This window comes from Piliocolobus tephrosceles, chromosome 7, assembly GCF_002776525.5.
Source record: "Piliocolobus tephrosceles isolate RC106 chromosome 7, ASM277652v3, whole genome shotgun sequence".
NCBI classification, from domain to species: domain Eukaryota; kingdom Metazoa; phylum Chordata; class Mammalia; order Primates; family Cercopithecidae; genus Piliocolobus; species Piliocolobus tephrosceles.
The window spans coordinates 56,478,185-56,492,900 of record NC_045440.1 but is presented as its reverse complement, the minus strand read 5'-3'; the positions used below and the strand labels follow the sequence as shown (position 1 = coordinate 56,492,900).

Sequence of the window (14,716 nt, the reverse complement as noted above, 5' to 3'; positions counted from 1 at the left end):
TAGAGACTGCACTAATTCCAGGCATACTATACTGTTTACTGTAAGTATATTATGAACTGTACAGTCCTTTCTTAGAAGGTCTTTTTCTAGCCCAGTAGCTATTGTGTTATGTTTTCCAGGATTACTTGGGATGTGATTGTTAAAAATTCAGATACCTCTACCTAAAAATAAAGGCCTATCAATGACAGATTTTATAAAGAAAATGTGGTACATTTATACCATGGAATACTATGTGGCCGTAAAACAGAATGAGATTATATCTTTTGCTGAATCATGGATGGAGCTGGAGGCCATTATCCTTAGCAAACAAATACAGGAACAGAAAACCAAATACCACCTGCTTTTACTTATAGTGGGAGCTAAATGATGAGACCGTATGAACAAACACAAAGGGGGGAACAACAGACACTGGGGCCTACTCGAGGATGGAGGGTGGGAGGAGGGAGATGAGCAGAAAAAATAACTATTGGGTACTATGCTTAGGACCTGGGTGACAAAATAGTCTGTACAGTAAACTCCTGTGACATGAGTTTACCTATGTAACAAACCTGCACATGTATCCCCAACCTAAAATAAAAGTAAAAAAAAATTCAGATTCCTGGACCCCATCCTCCTAAATCAGAATGTCTGGGTTACAGCCAAGGAATCTGCATTTCTAACATGTTCTCCATGTTTGAGAACCTCTGTCCTAGGGCATATAGCAGCTAATTCCAGAGCAAAAATTCTCATTCTGGGCTTAGATTTTTTTTTTAATACCTTGGTAGGGTAAGTTGATTTATTTATTTTTTTATTTTTTTTATTTTTTAAAGAGACAGGGTCTCATGTTGTTGCCTAGGCTGGAGTGCAGTGGTTCAATCATGGCTCACTGCAGCCTCGAACTTCTGGATTCAAGCGATTCTCCTGCCTCCACTTGCAAAGTAGCTGGGACCATGGGCATGCACCACCATGCTGGCTAATTCTGTAATTTTTTTTTTTGTAGAGACAGTGTCCCACTATGTTGCCCAGGCTGGTCTTGAACTCCTGGGTTCAAGCAGTCCTCCCACCTTGACCTCCCAAAGTGCTGGGATTACAGACATGAACCAAGGTGCCTGTGCTAGATCATTATTTCCCAACCCTGGTTACATATTAGAATCACCTGGGATGGTTAAAATATAATATGCCTGGGCTCTACTCCCAGTTAGTTAAATCATAACTAATCTTGGCAGAGTAAGGATTTTTTTTTTTTTTTTTTAAGGTTGCAAATGTTTCTAATGTGTAGCCATGATTAGAATTTCTGATCTAAACCTGGGAACCAAAGGGTTGCTCTTAAGGTGTTGATAAACTTGCTGAAATTGCATAATATAAAAAAATTGGAGTGGCTGCCTCACTCATAATGTATTCCCTTCTTCGAGAAGAGTCTTTATTTACAGCATGAGAATCAGGTAGCCAGAGCCCATCAATTCAGCTTAAACATCCAACCCAATGAATCCATCAAATCTATCAGCATCTTTGCCCTGGAGTCTTGCTTTTATTTTTCCATTTTTTTCATTTCTATTTTTTCTTTATTAAACTCTTTCTCAAAATAAACATAGCTTTAATTTTTGTATTAAAATAATATATATTAATAGAAATGAATTCAGACAATACAAAAACTTATAAAGTAAAAATAAAATATACATTTAATTCCATGATCCAGAGAGAAATCTTATCAATATTTAAAAATTTATATTCACTTTTTATTCAAAAACACACAACATAAAACTTACCATCTTTACCATTTTTAAGTGTATAGTTTAGTACTGTTAAAGACATTCAGATTGCTGTGAAACAGAGCTCCAGAATTTTTTAATCTTGCAAATCTGAAACTCCCATTTGGTATTTTTAAATAGTTTTTAAAATGTGATATTCTCATTTTGTTTGTGCATCATTTTCTGTGTTCTCTTTTGGCTTGGTGAGTATCTGATGACAGTTATTTTACGTTCTTTGTCAGACAGCTCATGGATCTATGTTTCTTTGGGGTTGGTTTCTGGAGTTTTATTCCTTGGATTGGGCCATATTCCATATTTCTCATTTTTCTTTTTGTATGCCTTGTGATCTTTGGTGGGGAATGGAGGAAAAGGGGTTAAGACTTGGGTATCTGAAAAAAAAAATGACTTCTCCAAGTCTCTGTGAACTGGCTTCATGTAAGAGAAGACCTTCACTGAGCAACCCTAATAGAGACTCTGTTTAGGACCTTTCAAACCTTTTCTGAGGATGTATCTTCTCTGCATTTGTGTGTACTTTTTGTCATCTACAATTCCCTAAGAAGCATATCTCTGCTTTTTCTCAGAAGCCTGTAGTATCTTTCTTTGCCTTGTGTCTGCTTGAGGAACTGCAGCTCTAACACCATGGTTATCCTGTCTGTTCTCAGCAGCTTCCAAAGTCGCTGGTCCCATCAGTGATCTGAGTCAGGCAAGACAGATAGCAGTTCTTCAGCATCCCTCAGATTAGCCAGAACTTTGGATGTTTGGTCCACCCTTTTGTTTCTGTCCTGAGGAAGAATCCTTGGTGTGGGAGGTTTTCTCTTGGTTGTGCTATGCTAGGCTGGATTGGGAAATGACAAGGATAGGTGTACAAAATATTTCTATCCTCTTTTGCTAGAATTCCTTATCGGTTTTACATTCGTCAGGGTGCTATAACATCCTTATCTGGTCTCCAAAGTTCTCATGAAGGTGTTCTGGTCTATTTATTGTTGTTAACTTAGTGTTATTGTGGGAGAATGAGAGCCTGATGCTCCTTGCTCCTCCAATTGCTGACATTCTTATTAACATTTTGATGAGTGCTTTCCGTATTTTTCTATGCATATATAAAAATATGATTGTATTATACATATTGTTTTTTAATCCTTAAAAAATGTAGAAACTTAAAAGAAAGATGGTGGACTAGAAGCAGCTCATGTGTGTTACTCTCATGGAGAGAAAACAAAAGGGCAAATGAACACTGACTCTGCAGGTGGATCATCTGAGAAACCACACTGGGATCCATCAAGGCAGAAAGGGGACACAGAGAGCAGAGAGGAGCAAAGCTGTGCACCAGCCTGTCTGGGTCAGCTTGGAGCCGGGAGAACCTCTCTAACATGGGAAAGGGCAAGTGACTGAGATCTTCCTGGGGGATTCACACTCTCTGTAGGGACCTGTGAAACACTAGGAATGAGAGAATCATCCTGCCCCCAACTCCCATGCTCCCACCGTGCTTCTAGACTGAGGCAGAGAGCAACCCAAATGTTTTGTGGGAGCAACTCACGAGTACAAGGGGACCTCTATAAGCCTTGGGCCCTGGAGCAGATCAGCACCGGAGCCATAGGCCCAGTAGTGGCCATAGTCATGATGCCTGGGAGCAGTATGATTGCTCAACACCCCCTCATTGGATAAGGCTTGGCACCAGATTCTGACCCAGGAGTCCCACAGCTGCCTCAACTCAGCCAGCAGCTGCAGCCTCCTTCTGTCCCAGGAAGCACCCACACAGTAGGGAACTCGCCCCGTCACTGGTAGCCAGGCGGGCATCATAAGTAGAGCTTCCAACCAAGTAGTCCTGCTTCTGTGTGAATGCATCTGTACAGCCTCCTGTTTTACCAGGAAGCACCTGAATGGCAGGTCATTCAGTTACCCATGACTGCTACAGGTAACCAGGCAGGCAATACCTGCTAGAGCTCCTGGCCCAGCATTCCTACTTCTGTGTGAACTCAGCTGGCAAGAACAGCTTCCGCTGTCCCAGAAAGTACCCAGATTGCAGATTGGGCAACTCCATCCCCCTGCCGTCAGCAGCAAGGTGGGCAATGCCTGCTAGAGCTCCCAGCCCAGTGATCCTCTTTCTGTGTGAACTCAGTCAGTGGGTATAGCCTCTTGTACCAGGAAGCACCTGGACTGCAGGGTGGTCAACCCCACCCACTCTAACCACTGGTAGCCAGGTGAGCAACACCTGTTAGATCTTCCAGGCCAGTGGTCCTACTTCTGCCTGAATTTGCTGAGGGGCACAGCCTTGTGTTGCCCTGGAAACACATGAAGGGCAGGGCAGGCAACTCCACCAAACCCTGCCTTTTATAGCCAGATGGACCACACCCACTAGATGTCAACATTTCCAGCCCAATGGTCCTGCTTCTGCTTGAACTCTGCAGGCACGTACAACCCTGTGTTCCCCCAGAAAACACTTGAACAGCCAATTAGGGCTGACCTGGCAAGGATATGGCCTGTCTGCCAACTGTGGCCCCTGTCTGAGGGAATTCTGTGAACCAGAACACCCAACAAAAGAAACTCAGGCATGGAGACAGTAACTGGAAGGGAGGCTCCTCCAAGATCCAGGAGTGGTCTAACATTGAAGCCAGTTGACTGAACCTACCTTATACCATGATCAAGCCCCTGATGGCATCAAAGGAGATAAAATTTTTAAAAAGACCATCCAAAGGACAGCAACCTCAAAGGCTGAAGGAACATCAGCCCACATAGATGAGAAAGAACCAGTGTAAGAACTTTGGCAATTCTAAAAGACAGTGTCTTCTTACCTCTGTACTAGTTCTTAAGCAATCGTTCTTACCCAGGCTGCAATGCTGAAATATCAGAAATAAAATCAGAATATGGATAGGAACAAAGATCATTGACATCCAGGAGAAAGTTGAAAACCAATACAAGGAATCCAAGGAATACAATAAAGCGATATAGGAGATTAAATATAAAATGGCCATTTTAAGAAAGAATCAAACTAAACTGATAGAGCTGAGAAACTCACTTTAAGAATTTCATAATACAATTGGAAGTATTAACAGCAGACTTGACCAAGCTGAGGAAAGAATCTTAGAGCTTGAAGACTAGTTCTCCAAAATAACTCAGTCAGACAAAAATAAAGAAAAAAACAATAAAGAAGAATGAAAAAAAAACCTCTGAGAAATATAGGATTATGTAAAGAGACCCAATCCATGTCTTGTTGGTGTCCCTGAAAGAGAGGGAGAGAAAGCAAGCAACTTGGAAAACATGTTTGAGGGTATCATCCATGAAGGTTTCTCCCAACCTTGCTAGAGAGGTCAACATTCAAATCCAGGAAATGCAGAGAATCCCTGGAAGATATTATACGGGATGACCATTCCCAAGACACACAGTCATCAGATGCTCCAAGATTGAAATGAAAGAAAAAATGTTAAAGGTAGCTAGACAGAAGGGGTAGGTAATCTGCAAAGGGAACCCCATTGGTCTAACAGCAGACTTTTCAGCAGAAACGTTATAAGCCAAAAGAGATTGGGGTCCTATATTCAGCATTCTTAAAGAAAAGAAATTCCAACCAAGAATTTCACATCCAGCCAACTAAGCTTCATAAGTGAAGGAGAAATAAGATCCTTTTCAGACAAAACAAATGTGAAGGGAATTTCTTACCACCAGACCTGCCTTACAAGAAGTCCTTGAGGAAGTGTTAAATATGGAAAAGAAAGACTGTCACCAGCCACCACAAAAACACATTTAGGAACATAGACCACTGACACTATAGAGTAACTACGCAATCGGGTGTGCATAAAATCCAGCTAACAACATGATGACAGGATCAAATCTGCACATATCAATATTAAATTTGAATGTAATGGGCTAAATGCCCCAAATAAAATGCAACAGAGTGGCAAGTTGGTTACAGAAGCAATTCTATGCTGTCTGTAAGAGACCTGTCTCACATGCAATGACACCCATAAGCTAAACGTAGAGAGATGGAGAAAAATCCACCAAGAGAATGGAAAACAGAAAAAAGCAGGGGTTGCTATTCTAATTGGAGACTTTAAAGCAACAATGATAAAAAAGACAAAGAAGGGCATTAAATAATGGTGAACGGTTCAATTCAACAAAAAGACCTAACTATTCTAAATATATATGCACCCAATACTGAAGCAACCAGATTCATAAAGCAAGTTCTCAGAGACCTACAATGAGACAGATAATGACACTGTAATTGCGGAAGGTTTTGACACGCTAACAGTATTAGACAGATAATTGAGACAGAAAATTAACAAAGATATTAGGGATCTGAACTTGACATTTCACCAAATGGGCTTAACAGACATGTACAGAACTCCACTCAAAAACAAAAGAATATACATTCTTCTTATCTGCACATGGCACATACTCTAAAATCAGCTACACAACTGGCCGTAAAACAATCCTTGGCAAATTCAAAAAGCAAAATCATACCAAACACACTTTCAGACCCCAGTGCAATAAAAATAGAAATCAACATTAAGAAAATTGCTCAAAACCAAATAGTTACATGGAAATTAAATAACCTGCTCCTGAGTGACTTTTGGGTAAACAATGAAATTAAGGCAGAAATCAAGAAATCCTTTGAAAATAATGAGAGCAAAGATACCACATGCCAGAATCACTGAGACACAGCTGAAGCAATGTTAAGAGGGAAGTTAATCGTGCTAAATGCCCACGTTAAAAAGTGAGAAAGATCTCAAATTAACAATCTAATAACACACCAGAGGAACTAAAGATCAAAAACAAACCAACCCCAAAGCTAGCAGAAGGCAAAAAATAACCAAAATCAGAGCTAAACTGAAGGAAATTGAGATGCATACAAAAGATCAATGAATCCAGGAGTTTGTTATTTGAATGGATAAATAAGATTGATAGATAACTAGCTAAATTAATAAAGAAAAAAGAGAAGATCTGAATAAACACATGTAGAAATGTCAAAGAGGACATTGCCACTGACTCCACAGAAATACAAAAAACTCTCACAGATGATTATGAACACCTCTATGCTCACAAACTAGAAAACCTGGAAAAAAACATAAAAATTCCTGGAAACATACAACCTCTGAAGATTGAACCAGGAATACATTAAATCCCTGAACAGACCAATAATGAATTCTGACATTGAATTAGTAATAAAAAATCCTGCCAACCAGAAGAAGCCCAAGACCAGAGAGATTCATAGCCAAATTCTATCAGCTGTATAAAGAAGAGCTGGTGGTCAGGTGCAGTGGTTCATTCCTGGAGCACTTTGGGAGACTGAGGAGGGTGGATCACCTGAGGCCAGGAGTTTGAGAACAGACTGGCCAACATGGCAAAAACCCGTTTCTGCTGAAAATACAAAACTTAGCTGGGCATAGTGGGTCGTGCCTGTAATCCCAGCTACTTGGGAGACTGAGGCAGGAGAATCACTTGAGCCCGGGAGGCAGGGGTTGCAGTGAGCCAAAAATGTGCCACTGCACTCCAGCCTGGGCAACAGAGAGAGACTCTGACTCAAAAAAAAAAAAAAAAAAAAAAAAAAAAAAAAAAAAAAAAAAAAAAAGCTGGTATTATTCTTACTGAAACTATTCTAAAAAATCAAGGAGAAAGGACTCCACCCTAGTTCATTCTATGAGGCCAGCATCATTCTGATATGAGAACATGGTAGAGACACAACAAAAAAGGAAAACTTCAGACCAGTATCATTGATGAACATAGATGGAAATCCTCAATAAAGTACTAGCAAACTGAATTCAGCAGCATATAAAAAAATGAATCCATCATGATCAAGTAGGCTTATCCCTGAGATGAAAGGTTGGTTCAACATATGCAAATTAATAAATGTTATTCAACACATAATCAGAACTAAAAACAAAAACCACGTGATTGTCTCAATTGGATGCAGAAAAGGCTTTTAATAAAATTTTCAACATCCCATCATGTTAAAAACCCTCAACAAATTAGGCCTTGAAGGAACATACCTGAAAATAATAAAAGCCATCTATGACAAACCCACAGCTGACATCTTACTGAACTGGTAAGAGCTGGAACCATTCCCCTTGAGAACCAGAACAAGACAAGGATGCCTACTGTCATCACTCTTATTCAACATAGTACCTAGCCAGAGCAGTTGACCAAGAGAAATAAATAAAAAGCATTCAACTAGGAAGAGACGAAGTCAAACCATCTCTCTTTACAGACAATATGATTCTATACCCAGAAAACTCCATGGTCCCTCCCAAAAAGCTCCTAGATCTGGTAAACAACTTCAGCAAAGTTTCAGGGTATGAAACCAATGGACAAAAATTAGTAGCATTTCTATACACCAACAACATCCAAACTGAGAGCCAAATCAAGAACACAATCCCAGGCCAGGTGCAGTGGCTCATGCCTGTAATCCCAGCACTTTGGCAAGTCAAGGTGGGAGGATCACTAGAACCCAAGAGTTTGAGACCAGCCTAGGCTGAACGTAGCAAGAACTTGTTTCTACACATAAAAAAATTAGCCAGCCATGGTGACACACACCTGTGATTCCAGCTGTTTTGGAGGTTGAGGTGGGAAGATCACTTGGGACCAGGAGCTCCAGGCTGCAGTGAGCCATGATCACTACACGCCTCAGCCTTGGTGACAGAGCAAGACCCTGTCTCAACAAAACAAAAATGCAGTCTCATTCACAACAGTCACAAAATGAATAAAATACTCAGGAGTACAGCTAATCAGGGAGGTGAAAGATCTGTACGATGAGAATTACAAAACAGGGCTCAAAAAAATGAGAGCTGACACAAACAAATGGAAAAACATTTCATACTCATGGATAGGAAGAATCAATACTATTAAAATGGCCATACTTCCCAAAGCAATTTACAGACTCAGTGCCATCCGTATCTGATTACCAATGACATTCTTTGCAGAATTAGAAAAAAGAAAAACATTTAAAAATTCATATGGAACCAAAAAAGAGCTCACATAGCCAAGGCGATCCTAAGCAAAAAGAACAAAGCTTCAGGCATCATGTTACGTGATTTCAAACTGACTTCAAACTATACCACAAAGCTACAGTAACAAAAACAGCATCGTACTGGTACAAATGCAGACACATAGACCAATGGCGCAGAATAAAGAGCCCAGAAGTAAAGTCACACTCTTACAACAATCTGATCTTCAACAAAGTCAACAAGAATGAGCAATGGGGAAAGGACTTCCTATTCAATAAGTGGTCCTGGGATAACTGGCTAGGCTTATGTGGAAGATTGAAGTTAGACACCTTCCTAACACCATATGCAAAAATCAACTGAAAATGGATTAAATACTAAAAAGCAAAGCCTGAAACTATAACAACCCTGGAAGATAATCTGGGAAACACCATTCTGGACATAGACTCTGGAAGTGGTTTCATGATGAAGACTCTGAAAGCAATTGCAACAACAGCAAAATTGACAGGGACCTAATTAAATGAAAGAGCTTTTGGACCACAAAAGAAACTAACAACAGAATAAAAGATGAGCTACAGAATGGGAGAAAATATTTGCAAACTATGCATCTGACAAAAGTCTAATATCCGGAAACTGTAAGGAACTTAAACAAATCAACAAGCAAAGAACAAGCCCCATTAAAACATGGGCAAAGGACATGGGCAGACACTTCTCAAAAGAAGACATACACATGGTCAACAAGCATATGAAAAAATGCTCAATATCAATAATCATTAGAGGAATGCAAATCAAAACTACAATGAGATACAATGTCACACCAGTCAGAATGGCTATTATTAAAAAGCCAAAAAGTAACAGATGCTGGCAGGGCTGTGGAGAAAAAGGAATGCTTATACACTGTTGATGGCAAAGTAGATTATTTCAGTCGTTGTGGAAAGCAGTGTGGCAATTTCTCAAAGAATTTAAAACAGGATTATCATTTGAACCAGCAATCCCATTAATGGGTATATTCCCAAAGGAATATAAACCATTCTACCATGAAGACACATGAATACATATTTTGTTGTAGCACTATTCACAATAGCAAAGACATAGAATCAACCTAAATGCCCATCAATGGTAGACTGAATAAAGAAAATGTGGTATACATATGCCATGGAATACTACACAGCCATAAAAAAAGAATGCGATCATGAGATCATGTCCTTTGCAGCAATGTGGAGGGAGCTGGAGGCCATAACCCTGAGTGAAACTAACACAGGAACAGAAAAATAAACACCGCGTGTTCTCACGTATAAGTGGGAGCTAAACCTTGAGTACATATGGACACAAAGAAGGGAAAAAGACACTGGGACCCTCTTGAGGCTGGAGGGTGGGAGGAAGGAGAGGATGAAAAAACTATCCAGCAGGCACTATGCTTATTACCTGGGTGACAAAATAATCTGTGCACTAAACCCTTGTGACATGCAATTTACCTATATAACAAACCTGCACATGTACTCCTAATGCCCCCAAAATTTAAAAATAACATATCATAGGCATTTTCTTTACAGTAAATATTGATCTTCATTATTATTTTACATTTGCATAGCAACATTCCATTATATGGCTGTACTATAATTTAATGAATTAGCTATTTAGAATTTAGAAAACATGCCTTCTAGTTTTTCACTGTTTTCAGTAACACTATGATGTATATCATTCTACCACAAAAAGGGAGAAAATTCTGATGTGCTACAACATGGATGAACCTTGAGGACATTATGCTAAGTGAAATCATCCAGTCACACAAAGATAAACACTGTACGAGTCTACTTATATGAGGTACCTAGACTAGTCAAATTCATAGAGACAGAACACAGAGTGGTGATTACCAAGAGGTGTGGGGAGGTAGGAATGGGAGGTAATTGTTTAATGTGTACAGAGTTAACAGTGATGCGTGCAACAACTATATGAATGTACTTTGTGCCACTGGACTGTACACTTAAAAATGGTTAAAGTAACAAATTTTATGCCATGTATATTTTACCCCAATTTAAAACATTACTAGGGTCATCTCCAAAGGACCTAAGAGACACTTAGAAAGGGCAATTTGACAATCAAAAAGAATAATTATTGCAGTAAGTTAATGTGTGTATATGTCATCTTAAAGTTGATAAGTTTATGATGCTAAAAAATTCTCACTTATTAATCATTTTTGGATACTGCTAGGAAACCAATTAGCTCATTATTCTGCCAACTGGTAAATAAAGGTAAAATAACTTTTTTTTTTTTTTTTTTTTTTTTAAGTATGTGTAGGGACAAATACCATTTGCAGCTAGTTTGAAGGATCTGTCTTTTTGGCCTTCATGTTTTGGTATTTATTTTCACTGAAACCTGGCTATTTCCTTGTATGTGGGCCTTTTGCCAGCCTAACAGATGAGGTTAGACAATGGCTGTTCAAAAGAAAAATGATCAAACATCAAACGTGTTTTTTGTGGGGCATGAATCTCAGCCAGGAATGCAAAAATGACCGTTTTTCTTGATCTGTAGCTCTAGTTGTTGAGATAATATTATATTATTACTTTTGTCAGAATAGGATTAAATCTGATTTCCTGAAAATGGAGCTTAGAACACTAAAGTTAGAGATTGTTTAAGTTGGAATTTGAGTAGTATACAATATGATATTATGAACATATGCATTAAATATTGATTTTCTTCTAGGTTTTGTTCACATTTGCTATAGAACTTTATTTCAAATTGTTGACTAGATCTCTCCCCATGAACAAAAGCACCTAAAATTGTAGAGAATACCAGCAACTAGTTGTATTTTATTTAATGTGCATTTTATTGATATTATACATTTTTAAAACGATTAACATTCCTTCAAACATTAAGCATAAAGAATTAATATTCCTCTACATAGTTATATGCCCTTGAAATGAATAAGTCAAAACTTACACATTTAACAAATGAATTACCCAAATGCTTAAGCATTGATTGCAAACTTAATCAAACCCTTCTAAACATCAAATAAAATTACAAATCTAACCTATCTAATGCTTCACACACATTAAAAAGCAAAAAAAAAAAAAAAAAAAAAAAGACATGCTCAGCAGTGTAGCAATAATTACAAAACTGATTATATTTACTAATACCAGTTACAAATGTGCTAATGCCATGGATGGATAAATTGATTGATTGATTTATTTTATCTTCCTGTGGTTGTATTCCTTAGGACTACAGAGAGTTTTACAAGACCTGATAGACAAAACAACAACAACAAAGAAAACACCTCCTCAGACTAGTTGAGGTTGCAGGATACAGTTTTCAAGAAATTGATTCTTGGTTAGTATCCAGCATTCATTGTGCAGGCCAAGACTTTTAAACATGAGTGAAGCTCAGTGCTTTTTTTAAAAGTCAGTTTCCCTTTTTATATTAACGAGACTTTTAAGTCCATGTCTTTCACAAGCTTTTTAGTTCCTGAAGCTTTATGTGTTTCCAAGAAGTGACATATTCTTTAACTTTCACATGTTCTGCATTTCCAAGCTTATGTTGCCATTACGACTTGATTTCTCAGTACAATTGCAAATTTATGGGTGTCTTGCACTATATCTAATAAGGTCTTCCAGAGTTTTTACATCTAGAAGTGAATGAGGAATTAGTCTCATCTTCGGGACATTGACTAATCCATCACATTGGAACAATTACTTATGACCACCAATATTGATGAATTGCTAGATGCTGTTTTTATCTGGGTATTTCATAGTTCACTGAGGTTCAGTTTTCTTTTAAAAATATCTTTTTTCTCTGTTTTTCAGGTGGATGATTTCTGTGTTATCTTCTCGTTTATTCTGACATCTCCAATCTGTTCTTAAACTCATCCCATGAATTTTGAATTTTAGGTATTACACTTTTGGTCCTAGATTTGTTATTCCCTTCTTTTTCTTTTATGTTTTCTATTTTGCTGCCAAGATATTCTCTCTTTGCATCACTTATGGGTATATTTTCTTTTGTGTCATATAATATAATCATAGCAGCTGCTTTAAAATATTTGCTAATTCTAACCTTAGGCTTATCTCAGTGTTAGTATCTGCTGATTGTCTTTTCTTTTAAGTATAGGTCATATTTTCCTCTTTCTTTGTGTATCAGAGAATTTTGAAATGTGTCCTGGATATTGTAAATGATCTATTACGTAGATTCTGGGTGGGTTCTGTTATGCTATCACAAAAAGCATTATTGTTTTGTTCGTACAAGCAGTTAACTTAATAAACTCAAACTGCAAACTGTATCTTCCCTGTTCTGCTCCAACCTAGAACTGGGCTGTGCAAGTGTGAGTCAGAAGTTGTCAAGGGATTTGGCAGAATTTGCCTCCCTGGCTCTCTCCTTTTTGATATTTCCCTTCTCGTTTTCTAACCGCTGGTTCTTCCCAGTCTCAGCTATCTTTTTCTTCAATCTAGTAATACTTAAAATTATTTTTTAACTCCCTGGTTTAGCCACCCCACATGGTATAGATTGAGACCTCTCCTCAAGGCTAAGAATCATAAAAATGGGAATAGTATCCAGTGCCTTCCCATCTTCCATGTGTCCATCCCCTTCTACTATGTTCCTGCCTTTGTTTGTTCTTTACTACCTTCAGTAGTTGCTTTTATATTTCATCTAGAGTTGATAGTTGTTACTTGTAGTAAGTTTTAGGTTTTCTTTTTATTAAAAAAAAAAAAAAAAAGTGGTTCCCTGTCCTCTCTATATCCATAAAGTTCATGCTAGAATCAAATGATATGCTACATTTAAAGTTATTTAAGGGAAGCAATTATAATAATTTGCTTCACTTCATCTCACCAAATATTTTGTGCATTATAAGGGGAGATGGGAGCACAACGGCTTTGTCTAAAATTCTCACTCCTATCCTGTGCATGCTGCAGTTAGAACATGAGCATGTGGCAGAACCATGAGGGCAGGACAGTTCTGGCAGCCAGCTGCTTAGAAAGGGCCTCACCAGATGGCAGTCCCATGGTAGAGTCTACCTCAACTTTATAGCAAATTAAGTTTTGTTTTACTGGTGTTTCAGAACTGACCAGCTTACCAAACTCACAAGAGTCCAGTGTGCACCAGAAAGCTAATTTATTGATCTGCAGCAGAGATGTGAGTATTTGTGTGTGACATACAAGGTGCTCTGATGGTATCAGTGTTTCTGTAAACCAGATTACTAATCTGAAAGCTCTTTCTTGGTATGGAAATGGGCCACAGAGAGATAAATAATAATTATAATAACAGTAACAATACCTGCCACTTGCCTAGTGCTTTAAATTCCTTTTTGTTAATCTTCACAGCAGCCTTGGAAACAAGATATTAGCATTCCTATATTATAGTTCAAGAAGCTGAATATCTTTTTTTAAGGTCATAAATCCAGAAAACATTGTAGACACTTTTCCTGCAATTGCTCTGAACCAGAAGACTTCTTCATCATCATACTGAAGGGTTTACATTTTAGATAGAAAAATCAATCGTGGTCTTCACTGAAAGCACCAGGCTGTGCACAATTGATTGTCTTTGGCAGTTTGGGCTGCTATCACAAAGTACATAGCCTGGGCGGGGGGGGGGGGGGGGGTTATAGACAACAGGAATTTATCTGTCATGGTTCTGGAGGCTGGAAGTCTGAGATCAGGGTGTCCGCAGGGTCAGGTTCTGCCGAGGGCCCTCTTCCAGGTTGCAAACTGCTGACTTATTGTATCTTCACATGGTGGAAAGAGAGCCAGGAAGCTCTCCTGTCCCTTATAAGCAAATCCCATACTTGAAGGCTTCATCCTCAGATCAAGTTACTTACAAAGGGCCCAGTTACAAATACCACCACATTGGGATTAGGTTTTCACATATGAATTTTGTGGAACACAAACTTTCTGTCTATACCATTGATTTTCGCATTTCTAAGGTCTTTGCTGTCTTTTGCCTTTTTCAGCTGTCCAACCTCAGGGTGTCTTCATAACTGTAGTTTCCTTGTGCAGTGACAGTATGCGTGTGTCAAACAGCCTCAGTGCTTATGGGCTGACCTGCAGGTCTACTACAGGAATGTATTAGGTGAGT

At 38.6% G+C, this 14,716-nt stretch overlaps 2 long non-coding RNA genes across 2 annotated transcripts in view; both read left to right on the top strand.

The window, feature by feature from the left end:
• The window catches only part of LOC113225154, a 40,586-nt gene extending 28,136 nt beyond the window's left edge, over positions 1 to 12,450 (top strand). Inside the window, exon 3 of the long non-coding RNA XR_003309782.1 lies at positions 11,874 to 12,450. This is a non-coding gene — a long non-coding RNA (uncharacterized LOC113225154). The remainder of the gene's footprint in view (positions 1 to 11,873) is intronic.
• LOC111521070 overlaps positions 1 to 14,716 on the top strand; it is a 52,426-nt gene that overhangs the window by 33,928 nt on the left and 3,782 nt on the right. Inside the window, exons 5-6 of the long non-coding RNA XR_003309781.1 lie at positions 13,704 to 13,777; positions 14,592 to 14,710. This is a non-coding gene — a long non-coding RNA (uncharacterized LOC111521070). The remainder of the gene's footprint in view (positions 1 to 13,703; positions 13,778 to 14,591; positions 14,711 to 14,716) is intronic.